We start from the raw sequence: 26,715 nt of genomic DNA, 5'->3' as shown, positions 1-26,715 counted from the left end.
GTACCTCGGGAAGGCTCCCGGGCGCGTGGGCAGTTCCCCCTGCGGTCTAGCTGCGGGCTCCGGCTGCAGCCGGCAGCTCCAAAGGCAGATGCGTGTAGTTAAGAGGCGAGCGCCGGGCTTTCAGCAAAGGCGGTCGGGTGTTTGCAGACCGGGGCGAGCCCTTGTGAAAGCAGATAAAAGAAAACATTTATTAACGTGTCATTACGAGGGGAGCGCCCGGCCGGGGCTCTCACACGCCCCGCGGAACACTGGCTCCTTCCAGCTCCGAGGGAGGAGAAAAAGCAGAAAAGAGGCAAGGATTCTCTTCGTTTCCAGCCAAGCGGACCTGATCAATGGTCCTCCTCACTTTATTGCAGTATTTGATTTATTAGCGATGCCCCCCCCCGTTTGTGTGTTACACACACACACACACACACACACACACGGCTCTGGCTCGCGTCCCTCCCTCATTTCCAGCTCCTGGGCGAATCCCACAGCTGTTTCAACTCTCCGCCGAGGGCGAGCGGGAGCGAGTGTGTGTCGGGTGAGTGTGCGTCTGTGTCCCGGCGAGGGTGCGCGCTCGGCGCCGGGAGCGCGGCCAGCCGGGTCCCGAGGCATCGAGAGGCCGAGAGCTGCCCGGACCCCCGCTCTCCGCCGCTGCCCCGTCCGGGGCCGGACTTCGGGACCAGGGCCGTGCGCGGGGGACAGCAGGACCGGGCCGGCCCGGCCGCGCGTCCATCGAGACAGAGGTAAAGCGCTGGCGCGCGGGGGGCGCGGGGAGGGCGCCGCGGCGGGTCCCCCGGCCCCGGGCCCCCGCCGCCCGCGGCTCCCGGTCCGGCGCCCCCGCCCCGGCGCGCGCTCGGCTTCCCCGCTTGGAGGCCGGCGGGCGGGCTGGCAGGCGGGGAGCCGGGCCGCGCCGTGCCAAGGGGCTGGCTCGGGCAGCGCGGCCGGCCGGGCTGGGGCGATGTAAGAGCGGCCCGGGCGGGGCGCGGAGCCGGACTTTGGCGAGGGCGGTGCGCCGGGGCGGGGGCCGGGGGGGCGGTGGCTGAGCCCGGGGCGGGGGAGGGCGAGAGCGGGAGGACGGAGGGGAAGAGAGGAGGAGCGGCGGCGGCACTCGCCGGGGATGCGGCGGCGGCGGCAGCAGCAGCAGCGGCGCGGAGTCTCCTGCGCCCCGCGGCCCGGCCGGGCTGCGGCAGAGGCGGTGGCGCCCCGCGCCGGGTGAGGCCGCCGGGGCCGTGCGCGCTGGTGAGTGGGGCGCGCGGGGCCCAGGTGGGCGGGGCGGGGGCCCCCAGCCGCCGCAGCGCCGCCCAGGTGAGCGGGGGCCGGTCCCGACCGCCCGGCTCCGGCCCCAGCGCGGCGCGCGGAGGTGGGACCAGGCGCGCGGGAGGGCTCCGGCGCCGGCGGGCCGCGGGGGATGACCCGTTTGACCCCGCCGGCGGGCCGGGTGAGCGGGCGAGGCTTCCCACCGCGCCCCTGACCCGCGGAAGCCACGCGGAGCCCTAGAGGACCCCGGGGGAAGCGCGCCGGGGCCCGCCGGCCGCGGGGGGATGGCCTCCTTGACCCCTTTGAGTTTAGACCCAATGTGTCCATGCATACAGATACACACACATGCACATGTGCACACAGGCACACACCCGGTGCACACACAGTCACTGCTTGTACAAGAGCACATGCGTTCGCTCCGTGAGCACTTGTCGAGCTCCTCCCCTTGCCGGGCTTTGCATTACGTTTCAGGAAAACTCAGATGAATAGTGTCCGGTTCCTGTACACCGGAAACTCTTGGTCCACTTGGAGGACCGCTGGGACTAGCAATGGGGTGTCAGGGTGGAAGAATGTGAGGAGACACCCAAACACCCTAGTTTTGCACAGTGACCTCTGTCCGCGATTTCCTACCTGCTCTAAGACCACGTCCCCTGCGCGCAGTAGGACAATTCTCACCCTCCTTCCTGAAAGTTCTGCTTCCTTCCCTGCCCCCTCGCCTCTCTTGCCCGCAGCTTGTTTTAAGCACTTTTTGAGTTAAAAGTCAATATTTAATTAACCACGTAATTACATTCAGCTTACGTTTGAATCTGGGTATTTGCACGTCTGTGCCTGCCGGGATGCCCACCCCGGCCCCCTCCATCTGCCCCTGCCTCCTCGCCACAGCGCCACCCTCCCTTCCTTCGGGGCAGAGAAGGGGAGGCTGCTCTTGAGCGAGTTCTCTGGGGACAGAGAAGTGGGTAGGATGGGCTTTCCCTGGAGGACACCGGTGTCTCTCCCCAGAGCAGCAAGAGCCGCTCTCATCTTGTAGTGAATACTGAAGGGGATTTCTTATCTGTGCTACCCAATGCAGAACCAGTGGAGGGTTTTAATTAAATTAAAGCCATTCATACATGTATAAAGGGCGTGGGGAGACAGACTGGAGACCACTCACCTTGTGAGAGAGGCTCTCCCAGCTTTGCTTGTCCTACATCATGGAGGGGAGAACGCTCATCAAAACAGCTGGTCCGGGGGTGTAAATGAGTGTTCTAAAGAGCAGCTTGAAGGGCAGCCGAGGCGGGCTTGGCTGATGGCTCCTCGGACTTTTGCACATGAAGGACCTGCCTTCCTCGGGCCAAGTGTATGTACATAAATGCCCAGTGTTGACATAACTGCCATGGCTAAGAGTCAGTGTGGGTTTGGGGTTTGGACTTTGCATATAGTTTGGGGTGTTTTTTTTTTATTTGAATTTATGGCTTTTTAAAAAACCCTAATAACATGTTAAGTTTTCAAACTTAAGGGTTGAATAATGAGTTAATTGTAAAAAGCCTGGGCTTGGAGGACGACCGTGTGGCTGTGTGTGTGTGTGTGTGTGTTCAGGAACGCACACACGCATGCGTGTGTCCCCTGCCCAACAGCTCTGTTCAGCCGCCATCCGGAGGACCTAGTTGAAGTGCAGTTGCACACCCTAACGTGTGCGCCCTTTGATTGGGGACGACCTTTCCCTCTTCCTTTCCTTGGATAGGTTTAGTTTATCTGTTTGGACACACCTCGAGGGGGCAGCTTCTGGTCTCCTAAGTTAGCCAGACTGAGAATATCACCGGACTCTGCCAAGTCTGTTCTTAGGTTTGGTCCCCCAGAAAGAAAAAGCCTTGTCTTCCAAAAGAATATCAGAATTACTGACCAGCTTGCAGTTGGAAGAAAGAGCTTAATCTGGACTTATGATGATGGATAACACGTAGTGTTTTCTGAGCTAAACACTGATCTGTATGCACATCTGATTTGTACACAATAACTCACTTAATCCACACAAAAACCCTGTGAGATAGGTCCTGTGATTTTCATCATGTTAAAGAAGAGGAGAGGGAGGCACAGAGAGGATCGTGACTTCCTGACAATGGGTCCGTGGTACAGCCCGGATCCTGAGGCTCCAGGGTCCACTCTGACCCGCTGCACTCTCCTCCTTCCATGACTTGGTCTTTCTTCCAAACGTTGAAGAGGAATGTGCTCAGTGGAAGAAAACACATTTAGACAATAAAAGTTGGAAAGGCGGAAGCCCGTCGATAATCCCACTTCCCTCCAAGAGTCTCCACAATTTGGGGGAATCTCAGATTTGTATTTGGTTTGCAGGACGGTTTTGCCCTAAGGAAAATGTGCCATGTTTCCTGCCCTCCCCCACCCCCTGCAAGTGTGCACACACTCTCCCCTACTCGGAATGCAAAGGGACAGATCAAATGTGGCTGATCGAAAAAAGCACGACCTCTGGGGTGAAGGTTGATGCCCGCTGAAGGCACAATGGTGGAAGGGTTAACATTCTCCTACAGGTGAGGCCCTCTTGTGGTTGGCGATGGAGTCACATTGGCTTGTCCCTGGAGAGGTGGCCCTGAGGTTCCCAGCTTTGTGTCAGGCCCGGGGCCCTGTGTAGCTGGGGGACATGGGAGATGGGGCTCCTCAGGGCTGACCTGCAAGTGAGGGCCTGAGCCTGCCTTGGGATGAGCCCTGCCTGTGGAGTCTGCAGAGCCCCTGATCAGATTCGAGGAGCTGCCTAATTGGAAGATCATTAGGATCATTATAATTAATTGGCATCCTGATAAATGGCGTGATTGCCTAATTAGGATGGTTGCTAGGGAACTAGGCCTCCCTTGGAGCCAAAAGGGGAAGTGGCGTTGGACTGGCCGTGGACGGGTGTTAGGGTTACACACCCAGCAGTGAAAGGGGTAGGGGAGGAGGCAGGGCACGAGAGCAGTCTCCACGCGCATCTGTTGGTGTTTACTGAGCAGCTGCTGTGTGCAAGTTGCACATGGAATATCAGGGGTGTTTTCATAAAAGGACTGTAAAGTAATCAGGATCCTTTCTCTTGTAAGCCACAGAAAGAGAGGGGGAAAAAATCTCAAACCAGCATAAGGGGGAAAGAAGGGACATGTTGGCTTTTATAATCAAAAGCACGCTCAGGTAACCAGCTTCAGGCACAGCTGGGGTTAGGGCTCCAATGCTGTCCCGAGTATCCGTTCCCCTGCATCTCTGTTCTTTCTTCCATGGGGCTGGTTTCCCTCCGGCTCCAAGGGGGTGGGCAGGCCCTGGCTCCATGGTTAGGGGAGCCAGACTGCCTGGCCACCTGCCCAGCTGTGTGATCTGGGACGCATTAGGTAACCTCTCTGTGCCGCGGTGTTGTCATCCAGCAAATGACGACCGTAGCACTTATCTCCTGGCTTGTGGTAAAGGATGAAACGAGATCATCAATGTCAAGTGCTTAGCACAGCGTCTGAGCTCGGCAGGGCCTCGGCGAACACTGGCTGTTATCATAATTGAGGTGTCCGTGTTGGCTGCCTAAGAGTGGTCCTCTTGTTGTCTCTGGTTCAAGCCCAACAGGAAAGAACAAGCATCTTTTCTGGAAAGGCCCATCCTCGCCCCAGGCGTCCCTCTGATGGGACTGGTTTATGTCATGTGCTCACTCCAAACCAGCACTGGGTGAGGAAGTGATTCCGCCAGGCTCCCGGGCCCCACCCTGGAGCTGGGGACCCAGCAACTGAGCCCCCGAAGCCCTGGAGAACACAAATTGGGGGGATCCCAGTGCAAGGAAGCCTCGTTACTGGGGAGGCGAAGAGCCAATACCTATGACGAGGGGGAACGCTAATGTGGTCAGACAGGCCTATTGTCATTTTGGTCAAGATGGGCACCGTGGAAACAGCTGCTGGGTGAGCAGGGTCCCCTCCCTCTCCCCTCAGCAGGCATCGGAGGCCTGACTTCTCTGCCTTCATGTCTGAAAAATCTAGCCTGGCCTTGTTTCTGTGTTTTCTGGCGGCCAGGGGGCAGATGTTCTCATTACATGAGAATCATCTGGACGTATTTGTTTTTAAAAATGCCAAGTCCAGACCCTGCTGAATCAAATTCCCGAGGAGGGCCCTGGGTGCTGGGGAGTACCACGTGTGGGCTTGGGAAAGGGGCCTCTGGAGTCTGCCTGTCTTGTCTTCCTGCCTAATGCAGGGGCTGCCAGGGGGCAGGGGAAATGCTCTACGTGAGGTTAGGGGTGTGAAGGTATTAGGAAACTGCTGTACCGAGCAAGAGAGCGTTCCTCCTATTTGTCAGGCCACACGTGTTTAATGAGCAGCTACTGTGTGCCGGGCACTGGTTGGGCACTGGGATGAACAGGAGAGAACCCTGCAGATAACACACAAGCCAAGTCCACAAGGAAGGCGCTTTCGGGAAGTGACAGGCGGTACAGTGGGAAAGAAATAGGCTCTGATGGGGAAGGGGCAGGGGGGCACACTCTGGCAGGTGACAGTCAGGGGAGACCTCTCTGGAGATGTGACCTCTGAGCTGTGACCTAAATTTTGAGAATGGGCCAGCCTCGGCAGGATCTGAGGGAAGAGCATTCCAGCTAGAGGGAACAGCCAGTGCAAAGGCTTGGAAGTGGAGAGGAGTGGCCTGAGACACCTGTTCAAAACACAGATAGAAACCTGGGCGGGAGGAGGGGCCGAAGATGAGGTCAGGGGTGAGAAATATGGGTCACGGTGAGAAATTTAGATCTTATTTCAAAGGACATGGAAAACCACCGAGGAGTTTTAAGTCTGGGAACGATACGGTTTCTGTTGTAGAAGGATCTTTGTGGCTAGCCCGTGACGGATGCTCCATGAGCAGCAGCTGGGGCGGGGGGGCGCTGCTCCTGGCCTGGGTGGCAGTGCTGTCAGTGGACACAGAGTGAAATGAGTAGATTGGAGATCATTTTGGAGGCAGAGCCTGCGGAACTTTCTGGTGCGTTGCATGTTCCGAGTGAAGGAAGGAGCTGTGGCTTCTCGGGCAGTTTCACCCCCCAGGGGACATTTAGCGATGTCTGGAGACACTTTTGGTTGTCACAACTGGGGAGAGGGAGCTATGGGCATTGAGCTGGAGGCCAGGGGTGCTGCTGATCACCCCCCGGGGCACACAGGGGCCCCCCCGACAAATACCATCGTGCCAGACGCAGAGGTGACTAGACAGCCTGTGGAGGGGGAGGGGTTCCTGAACGAGAAGATGAGGAGAGAGGTTTGGGGGCAGGGGGACGACCTAGAATCGGTCGCGGCACTGTTGCATTTGGGATGACCAGGGGGTCCGAGCGCTCGGCGGCTGCTGGCTACGCAAGTCGAGCTGGTGGCGTCTGGCCGCCTACATTTGGGAGTCATCGGAGCGCCGATGTTATTTGAGGCCGTGGGAATGGCCACGATCGTCCAGGGAAGTGTATTTTGTTCTCTGGTGCGCTCCCTCCTCCCCTGGTGCCTGTCCTGCGCTTACTTGGTGAATATTTTTAGCACACCCCACATGCTCCCCTCTTGATGACGCTCCTGAGAAATTCCCAAAGGCCAGGGCTGAGCCTCCCCTTGTCCGTCTCCTCGTTGCTCAGTGATGAGCAGTCAGAGCTAAATAGGCACCACCTACGACACATGCCCTTGGGAATTTAAGGTCAGGTGGGATCTTGGGCCTCACAGGCAACAGGATGCCTCCCTGGTAGAATACCTGTGGACGTGGTCTTCGGAGCTTCTGCTCCAGCCCAGACCTAGACTGAATGGAATTCTCTGTCACCAGAGACTGCCGCCATTTTGAATTCTACACAGTCTCTTCATATGATTCCAAAGCATACGTTGTCCAGGGGCCCTGGCCTCTGACATGTCGCCTCGTCTTATAAAAGCCTGTCCTGCTGCTTTGCACACCTGAGCCCTGCTTGAAACACAGGTGAATCCTACCCCAAACTCAGAGTCATGAGTAGGTCTTGTGAGTTGATGGACAGGGCCATCCCCCAGGACCATGAGCAGTACCCAAGGTGTGTTTGGCCAGGTGGAAGCCAGATGTATTAGGTGAAGAGTGTTGCCAATAGACTTTCTTCTTGGCTCCCAGGCAGGGCCCCAGTGGGTGACTTGACCCACCTCAGCAGCCAGAAGAGAGGAGCTTTTTGAAAAGAGAATGACAAACGATGAGCTCCCAGAAGTTCAGGAGATATTCGTGCTCTGGTGAAAATCGGATCACCCAAAAGCTGCATTACTGGCCTGAGCTAGAGACAGGCACTGTCCACAGACTTGTGAATGGAGGCCGCTTTTCTGGATATTTCCGAGAAGAGGAAATCCTACTACAGTTCTTAGTGGCTTAGTACCCTAATCATTTGAATGTGAATCAAGATGTATTCACTGCAAGTAATAGAATTCCTGGCTGTTAGTTCTCACTTAACAAGAGTCTGAGGCAGGGGAGCCTTGGAGCCAGTTTGTTTGAACAATAATGTCTTCAAAGACCCAGGATCTTCCTGTCCTCTGGTTCTCTGTCCTTGTCCTGTCTTTGGCCTTGCTGCTTCATGGTCTCAAGATGGCTGCTGCAGCTCCAGACATTACATCTCCACACAAAGTGGAAATAAAGAGCAGAACTCCATGCTGTTTGTCTTTTAATCAGAGAGCAGAATCCTTCCAAGAACACCCTCCCCCCAGCAGACTTGGCTTCATGCCTCTTTGGCACAGGGTTGGGTTTTGTACTCACATTGGCAAAGGGAAATGGGCTTTTCATTTGACTTAGCTTAGTGGTTCCCCAAATTCACAGATCAGACACCTTCTTCTTAGAGCAAATATTTTTGCCAAGCTTACCTGAAATAAATTCATAGATAATATAACCTATCTGCACGTTTTTTATCTGATCAAATACCCTGACCGTAATTTAAAGGAAAACCAAGAGGAAAGTGAGTTATAGGTAAACCTATGTATGGCAGTATCTTAGACACAACTGTGCTGGAGGACATGACGAAGCAGTCAGATGCCTGCACTCGTGTGAGATCACAAGAATTTCTGACCGTTACAGACGCAGTGGGGTATGAACGTGTGGTTTGGACAGCTCAGATACCACAAGTGCTACGGCCATAAACAATGGGATTTTCCCAAATAGTGAACGATTACCCCAAATTTTTAAACAAACTACAGTCTTCCCTCAGTTTACTTAGTGGTTGCATTCCCAGAAAATTCGGTGTAGAGTAGAACCAGGCAAAACATCTTTTGCGTTTATATGTGACGTGGGGCTCATTTCTGAGGTCAGGTAACTAATTGTAAAAGCTCTTTCACCTCCGTGACTGTCTTGTGGGGCATTGGAAAGTCGTGCTGGAAATGGGGCTGTTCTTCACTGCAAATTTGCATCCCTCTACCCCCACCAGATGCCAGAAACATCCCCTAGTCATTGTGACAACCAAAAAACCCTAACAAATTTCCGCGAACACCCCTTCAGGCTGATTTCACCCTTCTCAGAACCATGGGCTTATTAGACTAATGCTGGTTTATTGCCAAGACAAGGGTCCACCTCCTTAACGAAGTTGGGGTCCTATAAACCGAGGCATGACCTTGGAGGGGGCACCCAGCTCTGCCTCAGAGCTGTCCCCAAGCTCCTCTTCCTGCTCGTCGCCCTCCTTATTGACATGTTCTTGCGTGCGTCTGGGTATCAGTGGCTTCCATCCGGGGAAGGAGATGAAGAAGGTATAGAAGACCGGACATAAGACACATCTCTGAGAATCGGGGTGTCCCAGTGGTTAGGAGGGTGCACTCTAGAACCAGACCTCCTGATTCACATACCAGCTCTGCCCCTCTGAGCCTCAGATCCCTCTTCTGTAAAGTGGGGGTAATCCTGGTTAGCTTCCTTGCACCCTCCCCCCACCCCCCCGCCCGGCACTCACAGCGAGACACTAGCACAGTGAGTGGCTGCGTGGAAATTGCTTCCAAAAGTCAGGCGTCATTGCTTATACTTGTAGATCCTTTTTACCTTTTTTTCGTTAGAATATGATTGACCTATAACAACATATTGGTTTTAGGTGTACAATATAATGATTTGATACACGTACATTTTGTAAAATGATTACTACAGTCAGTTTAGGTAATATCCATCATCACCCAGTTAAATGTTTTTTTTCTCGTGGTGAGAATTTTTAAGATCTATTCTCTTAGCAACTTGCGAATACACAACGCAGCATCATGAACTATGGTCACCACGCTGTACATTGTCGCCGGTTATAACTGGAAGTTTGCACCTGTTGACTATCTTCCCCCAGTTTGCTCACCCCTCACTCTCCACCTCTGGCAGCCACCAGGCTCTTCTCTGAGTTCCGCGTTTTATTTGGAGATCCCTCACCTAAGTGAGCTCGTACAGTCTTCGTCTTTCTCTGTCCGACTTACTTCGCTAAGCATCATGCCCCCCACGTCCATCCACGTGGTCACAAGTGGCATGGTCTCCTTTTTCGTGGCTGAGTGATATTCCGTGGCACGTATCTACACACCACCTCTTCTCCATGCGTTCATCCCTTGGCGGACCCTGATGCTGTTCCATGTCTTGGCATCGTGAATAAGGCCACAGCAGAAGTCGGGGTGCAGGTAGCTTCTCGAGACAGTGAGTTCATTTCCTTCATATAAATACCAGAAGTGAAATTGCTAGATCATAGGGTAGTTCTGTTTTTAATTTTGGGGGGAGCCGCCCACTGCTTTCCACGTTGCTTTCTTTTTAGCTTCTCGAAGGAGTTCTGCACCACCTCTCTCAACCGCCCTGCCTCTAAGGAAGGCTGTGGTTCCCCACCCCCCACCCCCGCCGCAGGGGAGGGAGTCCAGCTCAGACAGATGGACGCAAGTAGAAGAGTTAACTAGGCCTAGAGCTCGAGTCTGGGGCTCCCTGAGCTGAGGGGCTCCACCATGTGCCACTCCCCACCCTGACCCCAGCCCCCTGACTTTTAGGCCTCAATCAGGCCAGCTCAGGAAGGGAGCAGACCTTGGGGACCAACCCTGTAGGGCTCCGAGCCCGTCCTGAGAGCCCAAGGTGGGCTTGTCCCCACGTACTCAGGACCTGCTCATAAGGAAGCAGGAGTTCCTAGCCATCTCCAGGGCCGCTTGTAAAACTCCCAGCGCCCAGGCCACATCCGGACCAATTAAATCAGTGCCCCGGGGGTGGGGCCGGGGAAGCAGGGTAGTTTAGCGCTCCCAGGTGACTCCAGTGCACCCCTGACGTTTCAGACTGCTAAGATGGGGTGCCTTCTGCTAGGCGTTTCTACAAATGGGTGGAGGCAGCTGCTGTGATAAAACCCTCCTCCCGGAGGCCTGTCGTGCCCATAGTGAAGTCCAGACTCCCTGCCAGAGGCTGCCCTGCCCCGCGCCGCCTGGCCTCCGCCCCCAACTCACACCCGGCTCCTCCAAGCTTATTACACTGTCGCACTGGCCATATCAAAGCTTGTTCCAACCTCGGGGCCTTTGCACTTGCTGTCCTCTCTGCCTGGACATCACAAGTCTGGCTCCTTCTGATCCGTCAGGTCTCAGTGCAAATGTCACATCCTTAGATAATGCCTCGAAGGATGCCTGTTTTGTGTTTATAACACCACCCTCTGGAATCATCTCAATGTTTCCTTTGTCCTCCCACCTCTCACTAAAAAGTAAGCCCCATGGCTACATGAAGCTGTTCTGTCTCATTCACCTCTGTATCCCCAGCGCTCAGAACAGGGCCTGGCACTCTGCGTGCTCAGGAGATATTCTTTGGGTGAAGGAATCTGGGAAGGAGCCTTCAAGATGCCCTGCTGGGTGTGAATCTAGTGTTTGGGGATCCGTTGCTGAAGGCAAAGGAGTCAAAACCAGTTTGTCATTTGCAGAAAGCAAAGGTGGGAGTGGGGAGGGTTGCTTTTGCACGCTCACCGGTCTGCGGACCCTCCCGGCATCTGGCATCCAGCCCAGAGCCGGAGCTGGGGTTGGTGCTGACATCGCTCACAGAGGGGTGGCCATCGCCCTCAGGCCACAGCAGGGACGTCAGGCACTGCGGAAGGGCTGGCAGAGGGCTCCGCTTGGGAAGTGAATGCTAATGCACGAGCTCAGTGGCGTGACATTTATGCAGGTGCCCTGGGAAAGTCTACTCTCCCCCCACCCATATTGGCGCCTCCAGAAAGGAGCTGTCACAGCTCATGAGACCCACTGCTCGCACCTCCTCTCCTGAACTCACTCCTGAAAGCTCACATTTCTACATACCGGGCAGCGTTCTAAGTGCCTGCTCAGGTGAGCGCCTGATAACGCTGTGACACTGGCTGTCTTCGTCCGTTCAGGCTGATGTAACAGAAAACCAGAGACTAGAAGGCTTATAAGCAACAGAAATTGCTCACCAAGGTCAAGGTGCCAGCAGATTCAGAGTCTAATGAGAGACCGCTTCCTCGATGGCAGATGACACCTTCTCATGTCCTCACGTGGCAGAGGGGCAGGGGAGCTCTCTACGGTCTATTTTAGAAGGACACTAATCCCATTCACGAGAGCTCCGCCCTCCCAAAGACCGCACCTCCTAATACCATCCTATTGGGGATTAGGCTTCAACATATAAGATTTTTGGGGAGACACACACATTCCATCGAGAGCACAGAGACCTTCTAATCCCCATTTTTCCAGACTAGGAAAGTGGGGCACAAAGAAGGCTCTCCTTGTTCTGTCCTATTATAGTAGGACGTCACAGGCTGGCTAAACGGGGCCTGTATTCAGCTCCCAGAAATGTTTAACCTTCACACTGTTTTGAACATTGTTTCAAGTTGTCAGAACTTTAAAAATTTGAGATTTTATCTTTTAAAAATTAAAGTTCCCAGCTTGTGAAAAATAGGGAGGCGTGGGCCACCCTGAGTTCCCATCCCCACTGATCATGGGTTCTCCACTTTGCCACAGCCCCCCCCCCATTCCCTCTTGTCTGAGGCTACAGTCGGGTTCACTTGCCATTGGACATGGCACTTGCCCTGCTGTTCTCATTGTGGAGAACGTTTCTCATTTCTTTGTTCTTAACGCCTCTATCCAAAGGGTAGAATGAGAGCCAGAGAGAAGGGAGCATGTGGGTTTTTCTTACGCTGGGCCCACTTCACTCATTTCCGTCACCTGCCTGGCCCACGTGGGCCTTGGAGTTCCTCCTCCACTACAACTTCGTTCAGATCAAACAGCCCCATTTCTAGAGGCCACACGTTGCAACTTTGTTTATGATAATAAGGGAAGTCTGACATCTGTGGGGTGCTTGGCCAGGCATTTCCTCACCACTACAGTGCTTTCCATCAAGGCCTGTTACCATCTCCATTTTGTGATTCGGGGAGCTGAGGCACCCTCTGTGGTACCCCCACTGGAGTAGGAGCTCTGTAGGCTTGTTCATCTTGGTACCATCAGTGCTCAGCTCACTGGCTGTTTGAAACAATGACTGAAAGAACAAATGAATGAGTTCTCCTCTAAGTGTTCATCTGATTTAAGCCATTGGCCACTGGAGACCAAACATCTTGATTCATCATGAGTCATTTGTGACATTTTAGTCAGAAGAATGGGCTCGAATTCATGTCATTCAAGGCTCTTTGGTTGTGTTTCTGCTTTGTGTAACAGCTCGCCTTCAGCTCAGTGGCTTAAAGCAACAGTGTGTTTGTAACAATTCTGTGGGTTGCCAGGCTGGTTCTCTTGCTTCCTGTGATATCTGCTGGAAGGTCCAAAATGGCTCCCCTCAAATGGCCAGCAGCTCGGGCTGGTCACCAGCTGGGAGTTCATTGGGGCCATCTGCTGAATCCCTCATCCTCCTCCCCATGACTTCTTCCCACGACTGTTTGCACTTCCGCACAGTATGGTGGCCTCAGGGTAGTTCCTGATTCCTAGAAACACAAAAATGAAAGCTTCTAGGCCTATCTAAAGCTTTAGCTTAGAAAGCTCTAGGGCTCCCCAAGCAGGAGTTGCTGGAGGAGGCTTCCAGTGCGACAAGTGCACCCCTGATTTTTCCTTCTGCTCTTGACATTCCTTTTAAGAGTCAAAAGACCCACAAGAGGGTCTGACTGACCAGCTTTGGTCACATGATCACCACTGGGTCACATGGCAGGAGAGGGTGACGCACCTTGGCAGAAGAGAGTAAACCCTCAAAAGGAAATTGGGCTTCTAGGATCAAAGAAGAGGACCAGATGCTGGACAAAGTTAGAAACCACTACACAGCCCCCGAATAAGTGACTCCCCCAGGGTGAGCAGTTAACATTTTTGAATGAATGATTAGAAGATGGATGGTTGGATGGATGGATGGATGGATGGATAGAAGAATGAATGAATGCATTTTTTTTAAATCTAGTGTAAGTAGAATGCCCAGTGGGCACCTTGGGTGGCTCAGTCGGTTAAGCATCCCACTTGATTTCAGCTCAGGTTATGATCAGGGTCGTGAGTTCGAGCCCCGCATCAGGCTCCACGCTGGGCGTGGAGCCTGCTTAAGATTCTCTCTCTCCCTCTCCCCCTCCCCACCCCCCAAAAAAGAATGCCCAAGTCTGTGTAACATCTCTTCTAGAGCAGGGGCCCCATAACTCAAGCACTGCTGGGGGTCTGAGAGCCCTCTTTATGGGGCAAAATCAGCTCCCAGAATTCCTGCTGCGCCTCAGCATCCTAACCCCAAAGATGGGGATCATTTGAGCTGGCTTCTAGAAGCGAGAGTGTGGGCAGTAACGAGGGAACCACCAGCCCAGGGAGTGTGCTCCCACCTCCCCAGACCCCACGCCACCTGGACTCTGGCAGCCGGTCCTCACGCCCTCTCAAGCCACCATACACAAAGTACACCTGCTGATACCCGGCGAACCGCCGGTGGGAGAAGCTGATCCGAGCTCAAGGAGCACCCCTAACCGATGGCTTTCCTCCCTTGGCAGTCTAGTTCCAGCTGCTGATTAGACTGCACAGCCGGCCCGGGTTGGAAATGGACCTGTCATGCGAAATTCGCTCCATTCGCGTCTCTAAATTTAGTGAGTTATTTGGTAAAAGTTGCTTCCGGCTCCTTCCCCCGCCATGAGTACAAGCTTCTCAAATAATTGTAAGGGCCGGGCCGTTTCCAAGGTGAGCTAATGAGAAGCTCATCTGCTAATAGCAGGGGCATGACGGGTGAGGGTGGCACACATGGCTGTGGATTGGGTGGAAAGGGAAGAAATAATTGGATTATTAATACTGGGGCTGCCAAACTAGATCTTGATCCCTTTATGTTCTTCTCAAAGGGAACTACAGTCTCTGGAACCATAAATATGTGTCCCATGGGGGTACTGAGAACGTGTGGGGTTAAAAAACAGAGGGGACTGGAATCCTCAGTCCCGGTCGAGGCAGTCTACACTGAGAGCCAGCCCACAATTAGGGGTGAATAATGACTCTGTTCAGGTCCAACCTTATTGCTTTTGGCCAAAGGCCTTTTGCAGAAATAACTTTGTAACTTGCTGCCAGGGAACTTTTGTCCACAGCTGAGACAGAAGAACAAAGAACAGAGGTGGGAATTTGTATCTGATTCCCATTTCCCCTAAACACCTAGCAAGAACAACAGGTGTGGCCTACCTGGAACGTGTGGGCTGGGGGAAGGTGATGGCCAGCCTCCTCTATGGCAGGCTGCCACTCCTGCTCCCGCCATACTGGTCTTTATTCTGTTCTTCATACCAACCAAACTCATTCCTACCTCAGGACCTTTGCACTTGCTTTTTCCTTTGGTTAGAAAGCATTTGCCTTATAACTGGCTTCTCACCACCTTCTGGTCTCAGCTCAAACATCACCCCTTCTTAGGAGCCTCCCCTGATTTACTCTCTGTCCCATTTCCCTGACAGTTTTCTTCAAAGCTCTTAAAACGACCTGAAATTCATCTTCATTTATTATCTGTCTCCCCCACCAGGATGTCAACCCATTGAGGGCAGAGGCCTGATCTGCTCCATGTTCATGGCTGCTCCCCAGCCATCCTGCATAGCACCTGGCACATAGTAGGTGCTCAGGAAAGATTACATAGCTTTGAAGGGTTACAAATAGGCCTCCGGCCAAGCTCCAGAGTTGCTTTGTTTGGTGTGCTCAGTGTTTAAAGTGTATTGAATGTTTTCACTTTAGAAATGACGTCTCCATTGCGGTCCAGTCCCCACCCCCCAACCCATCCCCCTAAATCCAGACCATGTCACTCCTTTCTCCTGCCTGGCCCCTGCAGGCATTTGAGTTTGAGGCCCCACTTTAGACAAAGGCCACTGCAGACAGGTGTCTCTCTCCCAAAGGTAACCCAGCAACATCCTGGCTTTTCCTGAACCTAGACCATGGGCCACTCTGCTGGGCTCTGCCCAACCCCTTTCCATTGACTTGGTAAAGGCACGGTTTCTGGTGGGCAGGACCCAGTAGTCTCCTCTTAGGGGCCATGTTTTAGGGGTCATACCATAAATGACATGTAATATCATTGTGTTCTCTTCTGAGCCTTCTGAGTCACCAGAGAGGGAGTCCCTGTAACCCCTCCTTTGTGGTCTTCAAGGAGGCCCGTTCCCCTTGTAAGAAAAATATCAGTGCCCTTGGCAAGCAAGAAGCCAACTGCAATGTCTGCACCTGTTTCTTTATGTTGCTCTCCGTTTATGGCAGGGGTTCTCCCCTGGGGGTGATTTTATCCCCCAGGGGACATGAGGCAATGTCTGGAGACATTTTTGCTGTCCACGGTCGGGGGTGGGTACTACTCACATGTCACCAGTAGGGAGGCCAGACAGGCTATAGACCCCTATAAATGCACCCCCTCCAAAGAATGGCCCAGCACCCACCCCCGACAAGCCAGCCAGCTGCCCGATGACACGGGCACAGTGGCCTCCCCTCCTGGATGGCTTTCGTGGGCACAGTGGCTGTGGGCTCAGAGGGCCAAGGGGCGAGTCATTTCCCAGCACGGCAGGAGGGAAGTGAGGGCAGTTAGGGGCCAGTTCCCTGAAGCCAGGTCCCACACTTCACTTGGGGTTTCTGGGTGTGTTGGTGGCTTCCTTTCTACTTAAAAACGAGGAGAGAGAAGGTTTTTTTAAAGTGGGAATTAATGGTTTCCATGCCGATGTAACAGGAGAAGCTCCATTCTCTGAAGTATGGGGGTCTGTGGGAGTGCTTGCTCTGGCTTTCCACGTCCAGCGCAGGCTTTTCTCTTTGCCTCTTCGGCTCCCTTCAGAACCCTCTGGACCTGACACCACGGAGGCTCATATGTGGGGTCTGGGGAGCCTTTGGGTCACCCAGGGCTTCCTGAGGCTCGGGGATCTTTGAATTGGGCGTGGGTACAGACTCCAAAGCTTGCTAGATGCAGACACGGAATCTGACTTGGTTTAAGTTTCACTTCCTAGAAAGGGTCCTGTGTCCCCGGGAGAGGCCTCTGTGGCTCTCCCTGCATGGTCTCTGGGCCTCCAGGACTTGGCAGGTCCCCCTGTGTTTCCAAGACAGCTGCAGGATAGCCGGCATGCTCATCTATGCTGTGACCTTGACAGTCCTCCATGGAAAGTTGGGGTCCCTGTCCCCTCCTTTTGAATCTGGCCAGTCTTGTTCAATATAATCTAGTGGGAGTGACACTGGGGGGACAGCAGAGAAGATCGAGTTCAGTTGGAAAAACCGAGGCAGCACTGCCCATCGCTGGGACACCTGCCTTCCAAGCAGGAAGCTGCCACATAAGAAATCAGAGCCCACCCTGAGGCCACCATATGGGGAGGAAGCCCAGGCCACAAGGAGAGCCCCCTCTACCCCCGAGGTCCTAGCCAACTGCCAGTAGCAGCCACCTGAGGAATCAAGTCCCCAGCCCTTCGGTCATTTCAGCTGTGGCCTCAGCCATTCTAAAGCAGAGACCAGCCAGCCATGCTATGTCCTGCGTGAGTCCCCGATCACGAGTCCCTGAGAATTTAAAAAAAAAAAAAAAAAAAAACTTTATTCTCTTGCTAAGGTTGAAGGTCAGTAGTTACAGAGAAATAGTCATTGGAGCATGTGGCATGTGCCAGTCTGTCCTCCACTCAGTCATCCTGCATTAATTCAACAACATCTAGAATCTCACATCTCGCGCCCCTCACTGCCCCTGTCCTGGTCCAAGCCCTGTCCAGGCAGCCGTCCCACCGGCCTCCCTGCATCCGCGCTCACGCCCTACAGTCTCTTCTCCACATGCAGCCAGAAGGATCCGGTTAAAACCTACATTCAATCTCCGCTTTCCCAGCCTGGAACCTTCCAGATCCTTCTCTCCAAATATTAGCCTTCCCATTGCTCAACTCCACCGCAGCCATACTTGGCGCCTTTCTGTACCTCACACCCCCAGGCACACGCCTCCCCCAGGACATCCGTACTTGCTTTTCCCTAGGCCTGGAACACCGTTCCCCTGAGTATCTGCAAGGCACGTTCCTTCACCTCCTTCAGGACTCTGCCCAACTGACCCCCCCATTTAAAGATGCAACCTTTCCGCCCACCAGCACTTCTGACCTCCCTCCCCTGCCTCACCCCCTTAGGACTCATCACCTCATGCCTATGATTTATATGGGTGTCTGACTCATGACAGATTGTTTATTTCTGGATCCCCAGCACATAGGATGGGGCCTGTGTGTGGTAGGTGCTCAGTAAATATTTGTTGACTGACTGGAAGAATGAGCACCCAGGCTGTGCCAGGGCCTGGGACTATTCAGAAAAGAGACAGCCCAGGGCGCCTGGGTGGCTCAATCGGTTGAGTGTCCAACTCTTGGTTTCAGCTCAGGTCATGGTGTCAGGGTCCTAGGATCAAGCCCCGCGTCAGGCTCCCCACTCGGTGCAGAGGCTGCTTGAGGATTCTCTCTCTCTCTCTCTCTCTCTGTCTGCCCCTCCCCCTGCTTGCAAGCTTGCTCGCTCTCTCTCTCAAATCTTTTTTAAAAATCCTTCAAAAAGAAAAAGCCCTATCCCTGCGGAACTTCCAGTGAGAAAACAACCCCCACAAAATGAAGACCAGAATAGAAGAGTGCGCAAAGAATCACGTGTGTGATGAGTGTTCTGAAGAGAACAAACCTTGCATGAGGCCAAGAGTAACAGGGGTGCTTGCTTCCAGGAGGGCGGCCAGGGAAGGCCCTCCCTCCACCTGTCAGACTCCACCCATCCCAAACTTCAGAGCTGTGCCCAGGGAACAGTCTGTTTGGCTTGGCAGATGAGGAAACTGAGACCAAACTGGGACCAGAATTCATGACTCCCACGCCCACGTTCCTTCTGCTTTCCCACACCACCTTTTTCTTATCGGTTGACAAATAAGGATGAGGAAAGTTTGCCTACAGTAAGGCAGAGAGTTGGGCCCAGGCCCAGGCTGAGGGCTAGCAAGCCGTCTTGTCAGGTCTCTCTGCACAGAGGCAGGAGGCGGCTGGGAAGCCACCTGAGTCAACACTCCGTCTCTAGCTTGCTCTACTGTTTGGGCTCATTGAGTTGCAAGTGACAGAGAAAGCAACTCGGAGCAACCTAAGAAACAAAGAGAATTTGGGGCGCCTGAGTGGCACAGCGGTTGAGCGTCTGCCTTCGGCTCAGGGCGTGATCCCGGCATTATGGGATCGAGCCCCACATCAGGCTCCTCCGCTATGAGTCTGCTTCTTCCTCTCCCACTCCCCCTGCTTGTGGCTGTCTCTATCTCTGTCGAATAAATAAAATCTTTAAAAAAAAAAAGAGAGAGAGAATTTGATTCATGTTCCTAAGGAGTCAGTGTGTGAGAAAGCTGACCTAAGAAGAAAGAAAGAAAACAACTCAAACTAGTCAAAGGGGAAGAAGGAAACTATTGGCGCCTGAAACAAGAATCCAGAGGGAAATCTTCCTCCTTCAGGCTTAGCTGGATCCAGGTCTCAAATGTTTCCAAATCCAAGTATGTTCCAGTTCTCAGCTCTGTTTTCTTCTGTGTGTTGGCTTCATTCCTCCTCTCCATGAGGCAAGATGGCGTCCGTCTTCCCTCACCCTCACGGTGGAATGACATGGAACCAGTTAGCCAGTTGGAAAGGGTAGGCATCTCCTAGGTTAAGGCGTCAAATTACTCTGATTGGCCAATCACTGAGGCAGAAGGATTGGAAAGCTCTGATTGGCTCAAGTCTGGATCCCATGGTCTAGCCTTGGAGCTCTGCTGCCTGCGGCCTAATTTAAACCTTATGGACCAAGGATCGGCAGAAGAAGATCCCCAAATGAAAACTGGATGCTCTTATAGAAAGTATGTTGGCCCAAACCCAACAAATAACACTAGACAACACATATTGGGCACAACAGTCCTGTTCTAAAGGCTTCACAGGCATTAAGCCATTTCCTCCTCACAATTCTGTAAGTGCTCTTACTGGCCCCACTTTACAGATGAAGACACTGAGGCCACAAGAGGGTAAGTTACTTGCCCAACAACTAGTCCGTAGTGGAACCAAGATTTGAACGCGGGCTGTCTGCTCCAGATCCCATCTCCACCCCTTCTCTGGCCTGTACCCTGCTGCATTTGAGCACATATCTCTGCTTGGCTTTCTCCACTCTCTCTGTCAGCTCCGTGAAAGTAGAGACTTGTGTCTGGTTTTTCTCCTGATCATGAAACAGTACTTGCACATAGATGCTCAGATGTTCGGGCGTGAGAATCACATGGCCTCAAACACCCCCTCATTTTACATACAAAACCTTGTGATGTTCAGCTTTCCAGCACCTTGAATATACTGTTTCTAAGCTTTCTTTGAGTTCTAACTATACTTTGTGGTCCCATCCGAAAAGTTCACCGTGGTTTGCTGTTCGAGTCCTGATGCTTCTCACTTTTAGCTGGAGGTTTTCAGCTCTAGCTTTTGATCTGTTGACTCCTTGGAATGTGAGCTCCAAGAGGGCAGGGTCTTTTTTTCTTTCCACTGCTTTATCTGCAGTGCCAAGAACTGTGCTGGAACTGGCACATAGCAGGTCTTTGAGGATGTCTTGTTGAATGAATAGTTCTGCAAGCAATGGGGTTCCTAAGCCCTTCTCTCTATGCCCTAATTTCCTTTCCAGATCCTGAGCCCTTGTCTTGAAACCTGATCTTTGTCCCCTCCCTTTGAAAGACCCTTCTCTTGTCCCGTGCCCTTCTCCGGAGAGCTGGCTTGGTTCCCTGCCTCCAGCTGGAATTCCAAGACCAGGCACAGAGAGCCAGCAGATGCCCTGGCCCTGGGTAGGGAAGACAGGGAGAGTCTGTGCCCATAGGTTACAGGAGCTCCTATCCTTTCTTTGACAGCCCTGGAGAGGAAGGGAGAAGGCTGGGAAAAGCCTGTGACCAGGAAGGGGAGACGCCAGGAGAGTGTAAAGTTTAACAGATGTGCTTGTGTCATCCCGTGTCTAGACAACTTCTGGGCTTGTGAGGTGCGGGACCACACATTTCCATCCCTCCCACTCTGCGTGCTATTTGCTCAGGCCGTTTCCTGTGCCGGAAGCACCCTGTCCTCCACCCTCTTCTTCAGAAAAACCCTGCGGATTCTTCAGAACTTTGTTCCTCTTAGGCTTCTTAAACTTTCTTCCTTAAGACCTCCTCCAGGCAGCCCTCTCTGACTGCCCCCCAGGTCAGCAGTTTCCCCCTTCTTCTTCCTGTTTGTGCAGTATACTTAACCGCAACTTCTTATATCACTCATCGGTTTCCAAGTGAGCATAGGAGTCAAGACAGGGCTCTGGGGTCAGGCCGCCTGGGTGCAAATCTCAGCTGTGATGTCTGCTTGCTTTACCCACCCAGGGCCCTTCAGGAAACAGATGACGCCCTCCAATAAAGGTGTGAACAGAGTGCAAGAAAATGAGTAATGAGAGCAGATCCTTGGGGCTGGGGACAGTGGGGAGCATTTGCTGGAACCTGGAGAGGGCCACCCACAGGAGCTGTGGCCCCCAGCAGAGCAACAGCGGGTGTGGACAGTTCCCAGCACCTGGGCAGGGAAGACGCCTGGCAAGGCTCCAGGCCCCTCCTCTCACCTTCCCTTCTCCGGGCAGTGTCCCCCTTGGCCAAACGCCGTCAGGAGCGAGAGAGCACGGAGCCTGTTGATGTGGTCCATCCAAGGGAACCTCGAGGGCCCAGGGAAGCACAGAGGATGGGGAGGAGGTGGGCCAAGGGACGATATTCAGCGGCTCTGCCTCCAAACTGCATGACCGTGGGCAAGTTCTTGAAACTCGCCGTGCCTCAGCTTCCTCGCCTGCAAATAGAGCATCCAGCTTCATAAGGGTGTTGTAGGGGTGACAAGAGCTAATGGAAAGAGCGCTGAGAAATGGGCGGGGCCTGTGATAAGTACCCCCATAAATATTATTCTTCACCAGTGTTCTTTAAGGGTTTTTAGTGTGTTGGTCCTAGTGCTTCCTGTTGCAAAAGACAGCCCCTGCTCAGCCTATCTGACAGCAAAGGCTACTCGTTTGAGCCTGTGAGTAGCCATAAGGTTCAGCCCAGCGTCACCAGCATCCCCTCCGAGCCTCCCCCTTGCTGGAGGGAAGGGCTCTCGCACTCCCTGCACCCAGCCACCCACCCCCATGGTGTCTTCCCGTGCTCTCCCATTGGCCAGGCCTGGGTCACATGTCTGCCTCTGGGCCAATCACTGGAGCTAGGAAGCCGGAACGTGCTGATTGGCTCTACCTGGGTCACAGGTTCTGCCCTACAGTCAGGCTGCCCCTACCTAGCGCTGGAAGGGGGCAGCAGGGACCCCAACCACACCTGGAGGACTGTTGGGGGGGTGGGGAGAAAATTCTTTGCTAAGACAATAAATAGCTTAGGTGTCTGCTCTGTGTCAAGCACTGTTTCAGGAGTTAGGGATACAGATGTGAAACAAAACTGACAAAAATCCGTGCCCTCTAATGGGGGTGGTGGTGGGGGGGGACCCATAAAGAAAGGTAAAATACGTAGTTTGTCAGAGGTGGTCAGTGCTAGTGGGAAGGGAAGAGACTTCTGTGCTAACCTACAAAGCCAAAATGTAAGCAAAGACCCAAAGGAGGTGAGGAAAGGGCCCTGAAGGTATCTGGATGAGGGCTCCAAGCAGAGGGAAGAGCATGTGCAAAGGCCCTGGGGTGGGGACATGCCTGGCATGTGCAAGGAACAGCACAGAGGCCATGTGGCCAGAGACGAGTGGGCTAGGGGCAAAATGGAAGGCGATGAGGTCAGAGAGGGGATGGGCAGACCGTGTAGGGTCTGGTTGGCCCTTTGGAGGGTTTGGGGTTTTATTCAGCCTGAGATGGGAGCCCTTGAAGGCTTTTCCGTGGAGGGAGACACCCTGTTTGGTTTTAACAGGATCCTCTGGCTACTTGATAGGAGGAGGAGAGGGTAGAAGCAGGGAAACGAGGTAGGAGGCTGTTAGGATCCAGGCACGATGATCCTGCCCTCTCATTCTGTGCCTTGCACATAGTAGGTCCTAAATGGAAATCTGGAAATCTGTAAAGTAAATGAAGACAGACGTGAGTGGTCGGGCTGTCTGGACCACCTGGCCCCAGGACATGGGCATCTCCTCACACCCTACAATCCCCTGTCTTCCCTTCTCCCTGAGGGTTCTTCCATCCAGTCAGTGCCTTGTTTTGTCTCTGGCCATGTCCTCCTCTCCCACCCCCTCAGCTGCCCGATCATTCCCAGACTCCTCTTAGCTACTTTTGCTGGCAATTTGGGGATCCTCAGAGGAACACTACCATCTGGGTCTTTCTGGACAGGCCCGGGTGCAGTCCTGGGAGCTTCCCCGAAGCTGTGGTCTGTGGGGCCGGGGGTCATTGGTCCCCCAGAGACTTGTTCCTCTCTGCAGATTAACAGATAAATCTAGAAACAGGAGTGACGTTGGGATACACTTGGGATACTAGACGTTTCCAGAGCTATCTTCCTCGACTGGCAAGCCTTTGCCAACGTCTGTGAGATGACACAGGACAAAGTGAAGGAGCCAGATGGACCTAGCAGCGAGCTGGTGGGAATGAGACGAGGTGTCCGAGGGAGAGTCAGAACATCGGGCCGCTGGTGGCGTACAGATTCACCACATACTGTCCGTTTAACCACTTTGAATCTTTTTCCAAGAAGGAAAAAAAAAAGGAGGCAGAATCCCATGTGTCATTTTTAATTGATTTCTTCAGCATCCAGAGAGAGGCTGGCACAAGGCCAGGGGAAGTCAGAGCTGGGGGAATTCATCCAAAATCGACCTACTGATGACTTGATCTGATGAAATAATTAGCCCCTGTTATTCTCCAGTCTCCAGTCTCAGAGCTTTGACTTCTATCCAGAGAGGGAGCTTCCTGGCTGGTGGGTTATAGTTGCTGGGGAGCAGGGGGTGAAGGGGACTCTGGTTGCGGTGGGGGAGGGGCATGAGAAAACCAACGTGGGTGCCAGGAACAGAGTCCAGCTGACCATGTCTCCCAGCTCCACACACCATCTGGCCCAGAGCTCCCAATACAGGCTGCAGCTCCCGGCTCCGTACCTCCCTTGACATGACAGGTCCAGAGCCCAAAAGACCCTCAGAGGACACCTGGCCACCTGCTGCTCCATTTGGCAAATGAGGAAGGAAACTGAGGCTGGGAGTCTCAGGACTTTGCCCAGCAGCCTGCTTCCAGGGGCTTCTGTTGGAGCAGTCTGGTCGAGCCAGATTGGGTTTGAACCCCGTGTCTGCCACTTATTTAACCGTGTGATCATGGAAACAGTACTTTTAACTCTCTGTGCCTCGGTTTCCTTATCGATAAAATGGGTATAATATGGATGGGCGGAAATGCGGATTAGATGTAAAATGTATAGAGCGGGGGCTGGAGCGTTGCAAGCTCTCCATGAGCATTTGCTGTTATTGTTTCCGGTAGAAGAGAGTTGTGGGGCATCCCTTGGAAAGTCTCTCGATGTTATTTTAGTGCTTGACGTCTGTCTGAAGGCACGTGGATGTGCGTTTCACACATGAAAGTGGGCTGGCGGGCTCATCAGTTCAAGTGCAAAGCATGAACCACCCTGGTGTGTTTCCAGGGACAGGTGGGACAGACTGGTAAACAACATGATTTGAAGACCACCCCATGATTTGGGGTCATTCAGGGACCGATTTGATGGTGGAACATGTCTCTTCTTCAACCCTCTCCCAGCCTCCTCCTCCCTCCGGCAGAAAGTCTGGGACGGTGCTAATGCGTTTTGACTCTTTTCAACACCTAAAAAGAGTGTGTGTACAGGCGGGAAAGCAGGCGGGCATAGAGCTCAGCTTAGAGCCTTAGGAAGGAACGAGAAGCTGTGGGGCTGAGTAACAGTGTCTGCTTTCTTTCAGCTGGTGTGACTTAGTTTGATGCAGAAGGGGATGCCAATTTTCCCTTTACCCCTGGATAGAAAGTTCGCGTTTTCAAAAACACGGATTTGTGTTTTTATTTTTAAATGAGGCCATGTCACAGTGGAAGGGTCATGCAGCTAGACCGGCAGCAGGGGCTGTGGCACCTGGATGGGGGAGGTTGGGCAAGGTGCGTGTAGGGGAGCAGAGGTCAGACCATCTCTGCCATTTCCTCCCCGGGGTGATCTTAGGACCGTGGTTAAGCCCCCATGTTCTCAACTGTAAAATGGGGACAGCACCCGTACCTGTGTTGGAGGTAGCTGGGAGTGGAGGAGACTGTCCAGGCAGAGTGGCCGTCACAGCCCACCCACAACTACAGCAACCAGCCCGAGAATGGTTGACTCTGCGAATGATTGTTCTGGGTCATTCCGTGTGCCGGGCTGTGGTCTCGGTGTTTCATCCTCCACGCCCATTTTATAGATGAGGAGACTGAGGCACAGAGGTGTTATTTGCCTGGGGTCACCCAGCAAGTGACTCCAAAGGCCAAGTCTTAACCATCCACAATGTGGCACACAGCAGGTGCTCAAAACACAGTTGATGGGCGGCTCTGGCTGTCGAGAGGCCACAGGGTGGAAGCTGGTGCTTGCCCGCGGGGCCTGTGAGAGTCACAGTTCCCGGGTCTGCTCCCCTGAGAACGTGATCTTCATCTCCTCTCCCTGCACAGATGTCCTGTCGGAGGTCCCTGGGGAGGGAAGCACTGCGCGGAGCCCTCTCCTGCTCCCAGCCTGCCCGGGGGAGTGTCAATTGAAGGCATTTCTTCCAGAGGCAGTTGGGTTAAGGGAGCCGACAGGGAATCCTGCAACACCCAGAGGGAGCTAGCAAGGGAGGGGAGCCATCACTGCCCGCAGGTTCGAAAGGGCAAGAGGAGGCTGAGAGGTGCCCCCAGGACTGGAGGAAAGTGAGAACAGTGGCCAGCATAGAGAGACAAAGGCACTGGGGTGCCACTGATGCAAGGGAGGGAGGAGAGTTGGATAAACGTGCTGATTTCCTGCCTCCCCTGCCCAGCAGCCTCCCAGCAGAGTTCCCACTGGCAGAACCAGCAGGAAGCCAGACTGGGCAGGTGCGGTGTGCAGAGACGAGACCGGCTTCCTGGGGCACAGAGCAGGGTGGAAAATGGATCAAAGGGACAAAGAGCAGCCCACCCCGGGACCCTTCCTGGGGGAGGATGACAGGGGAAGGGGGTTGGTGACACCTCTGAGCCTCCATGCCGAAGTTATGGCATGGCCCTGCCCAGCCCCATGTCCCTCACTCTGCAGAACTCAGAGGACCTTAACAAAATCTCCATTCCTTTAGCTCTCAGAATATTTATTTGGCGCCTACTACTACGTGACAGGCATAGTACTAAGTGTTGGTGACCGAGCTGTGATTAACACAGGCCTACCTCCTACCCTCATGGAGCTGACCCTTTAGTGGGAAGAACTGGGCAACTAAGATAACTGCAGGTTGTAATAAGGATTACGAGGAGAATAAAACAGGTTGTAAAATATGGAGAGTGCCTCAGGTGGGGACACCGCCTTAGATAGGGCAGTCAGGGGAGGCCTTTCCGAGGAGGTGACATTTGTGCCAAGGCTTGGCAGAGGAGAGTGAGCCCAGTATAGAAAATAAATCTGGGAAAAGACTCTTCCAGGTTTAAGGAAGGGCAAGTGCAAAGGCCCTGGGGCAGGAACGTGCTTGACTTGTCAACAGAAAGAAGCCCGTGGGGCTGGGGAGCAATTGGGAGGAAGGAGGAGAGGTAGGCAGGGGTGGATCACTCGAGTGACCTGTAGGCTCTGGTAGGGAGTGTGCATTCCATTCCTTGGGCTGGAGGAGCCAGGTGAGAAGCAGGTGAGGGACAGGACTGGGACTAAAGTAAGGTCAGTGCCCTGTACTGGTACCACCCGGAGTGAGTGAGTCCCTTCTGCCCTGTGCCCTGAACACCTCGCTGGTCTCAGCCTGGGCCAGGCCTCCAGAGTGATAAGATGCGAATTGCATTTTAAGAAGATGCTTCTGGCCGCCCGAGAGAGGATGGAGGATGGGGGCGCCGTCGGGAGAAATGGGGGGCCCCTTAGAGAGCTGTTGCCGAGACGCATCCCCGCCTATGTACCAGATGAGCTCCCTGAGCTGGGACTTTCGTGGGGGGCGGGGGGGGGGGAGGTGGGCAAACAGAGTCCTTCAAGGTCACTTGGCCCCACCTCCACCGGAGCTTGGTTTCCTCCTGATGCGTCTGCTCGCTCACTCTCTCTCGTTTTAAATAAATGAGACCTAAAGTCTATATCTGGAAAGACTTGAAGGCTCATTTCCTCAAGATGTAGAAAAATGACCACAGAGAG

The 26,715-nt window shown here is 53.6% G+C and overlaps 1 protein-coding gene across 1 annotated transcript in view; it reads left to right on the top strand.

Annotated features, from left to right (window-relative positions):
* Positions 1–580: 580 nt before the first annotated feature.
* SULF2 (sulfatase 2) overlaps positions 581–26,715 on the top strand; it is a 117,047-nt gene continuing 90,912 nt past the window's right edge. Inside the window, exon 1 of the mRNA XM_040638438.1 lies at positions 581–728. The gene's annotated coding sequence lies outside the window, so the exon portion shown is untranslated. The remainder of the gene's footprint in view (positions 729–26,715) is intronic.

The sequence above is a fragment of the Ursus maritimus genome, unplaced genomic scaffold (genome assembly GCF_017311325.1).
Source record: "Ursus maritimus isolate PB19 unplaced genomic scaffold, ASM1731132v1 scaffold_22, whole genome shotgun sequence".
In the NCBI taxonomy this organism is placed as follows: domain Eukaryota; kingdom Metazoa; phylum Chordata; class Mammalia; order Carnivora; family Ursidae; genus Ursus; species Ursus maritimus.
Note: the sequence above shows the minus strand (reverse complement) of the source record. Positions and strands in the feature narration are given on the sequence as shown.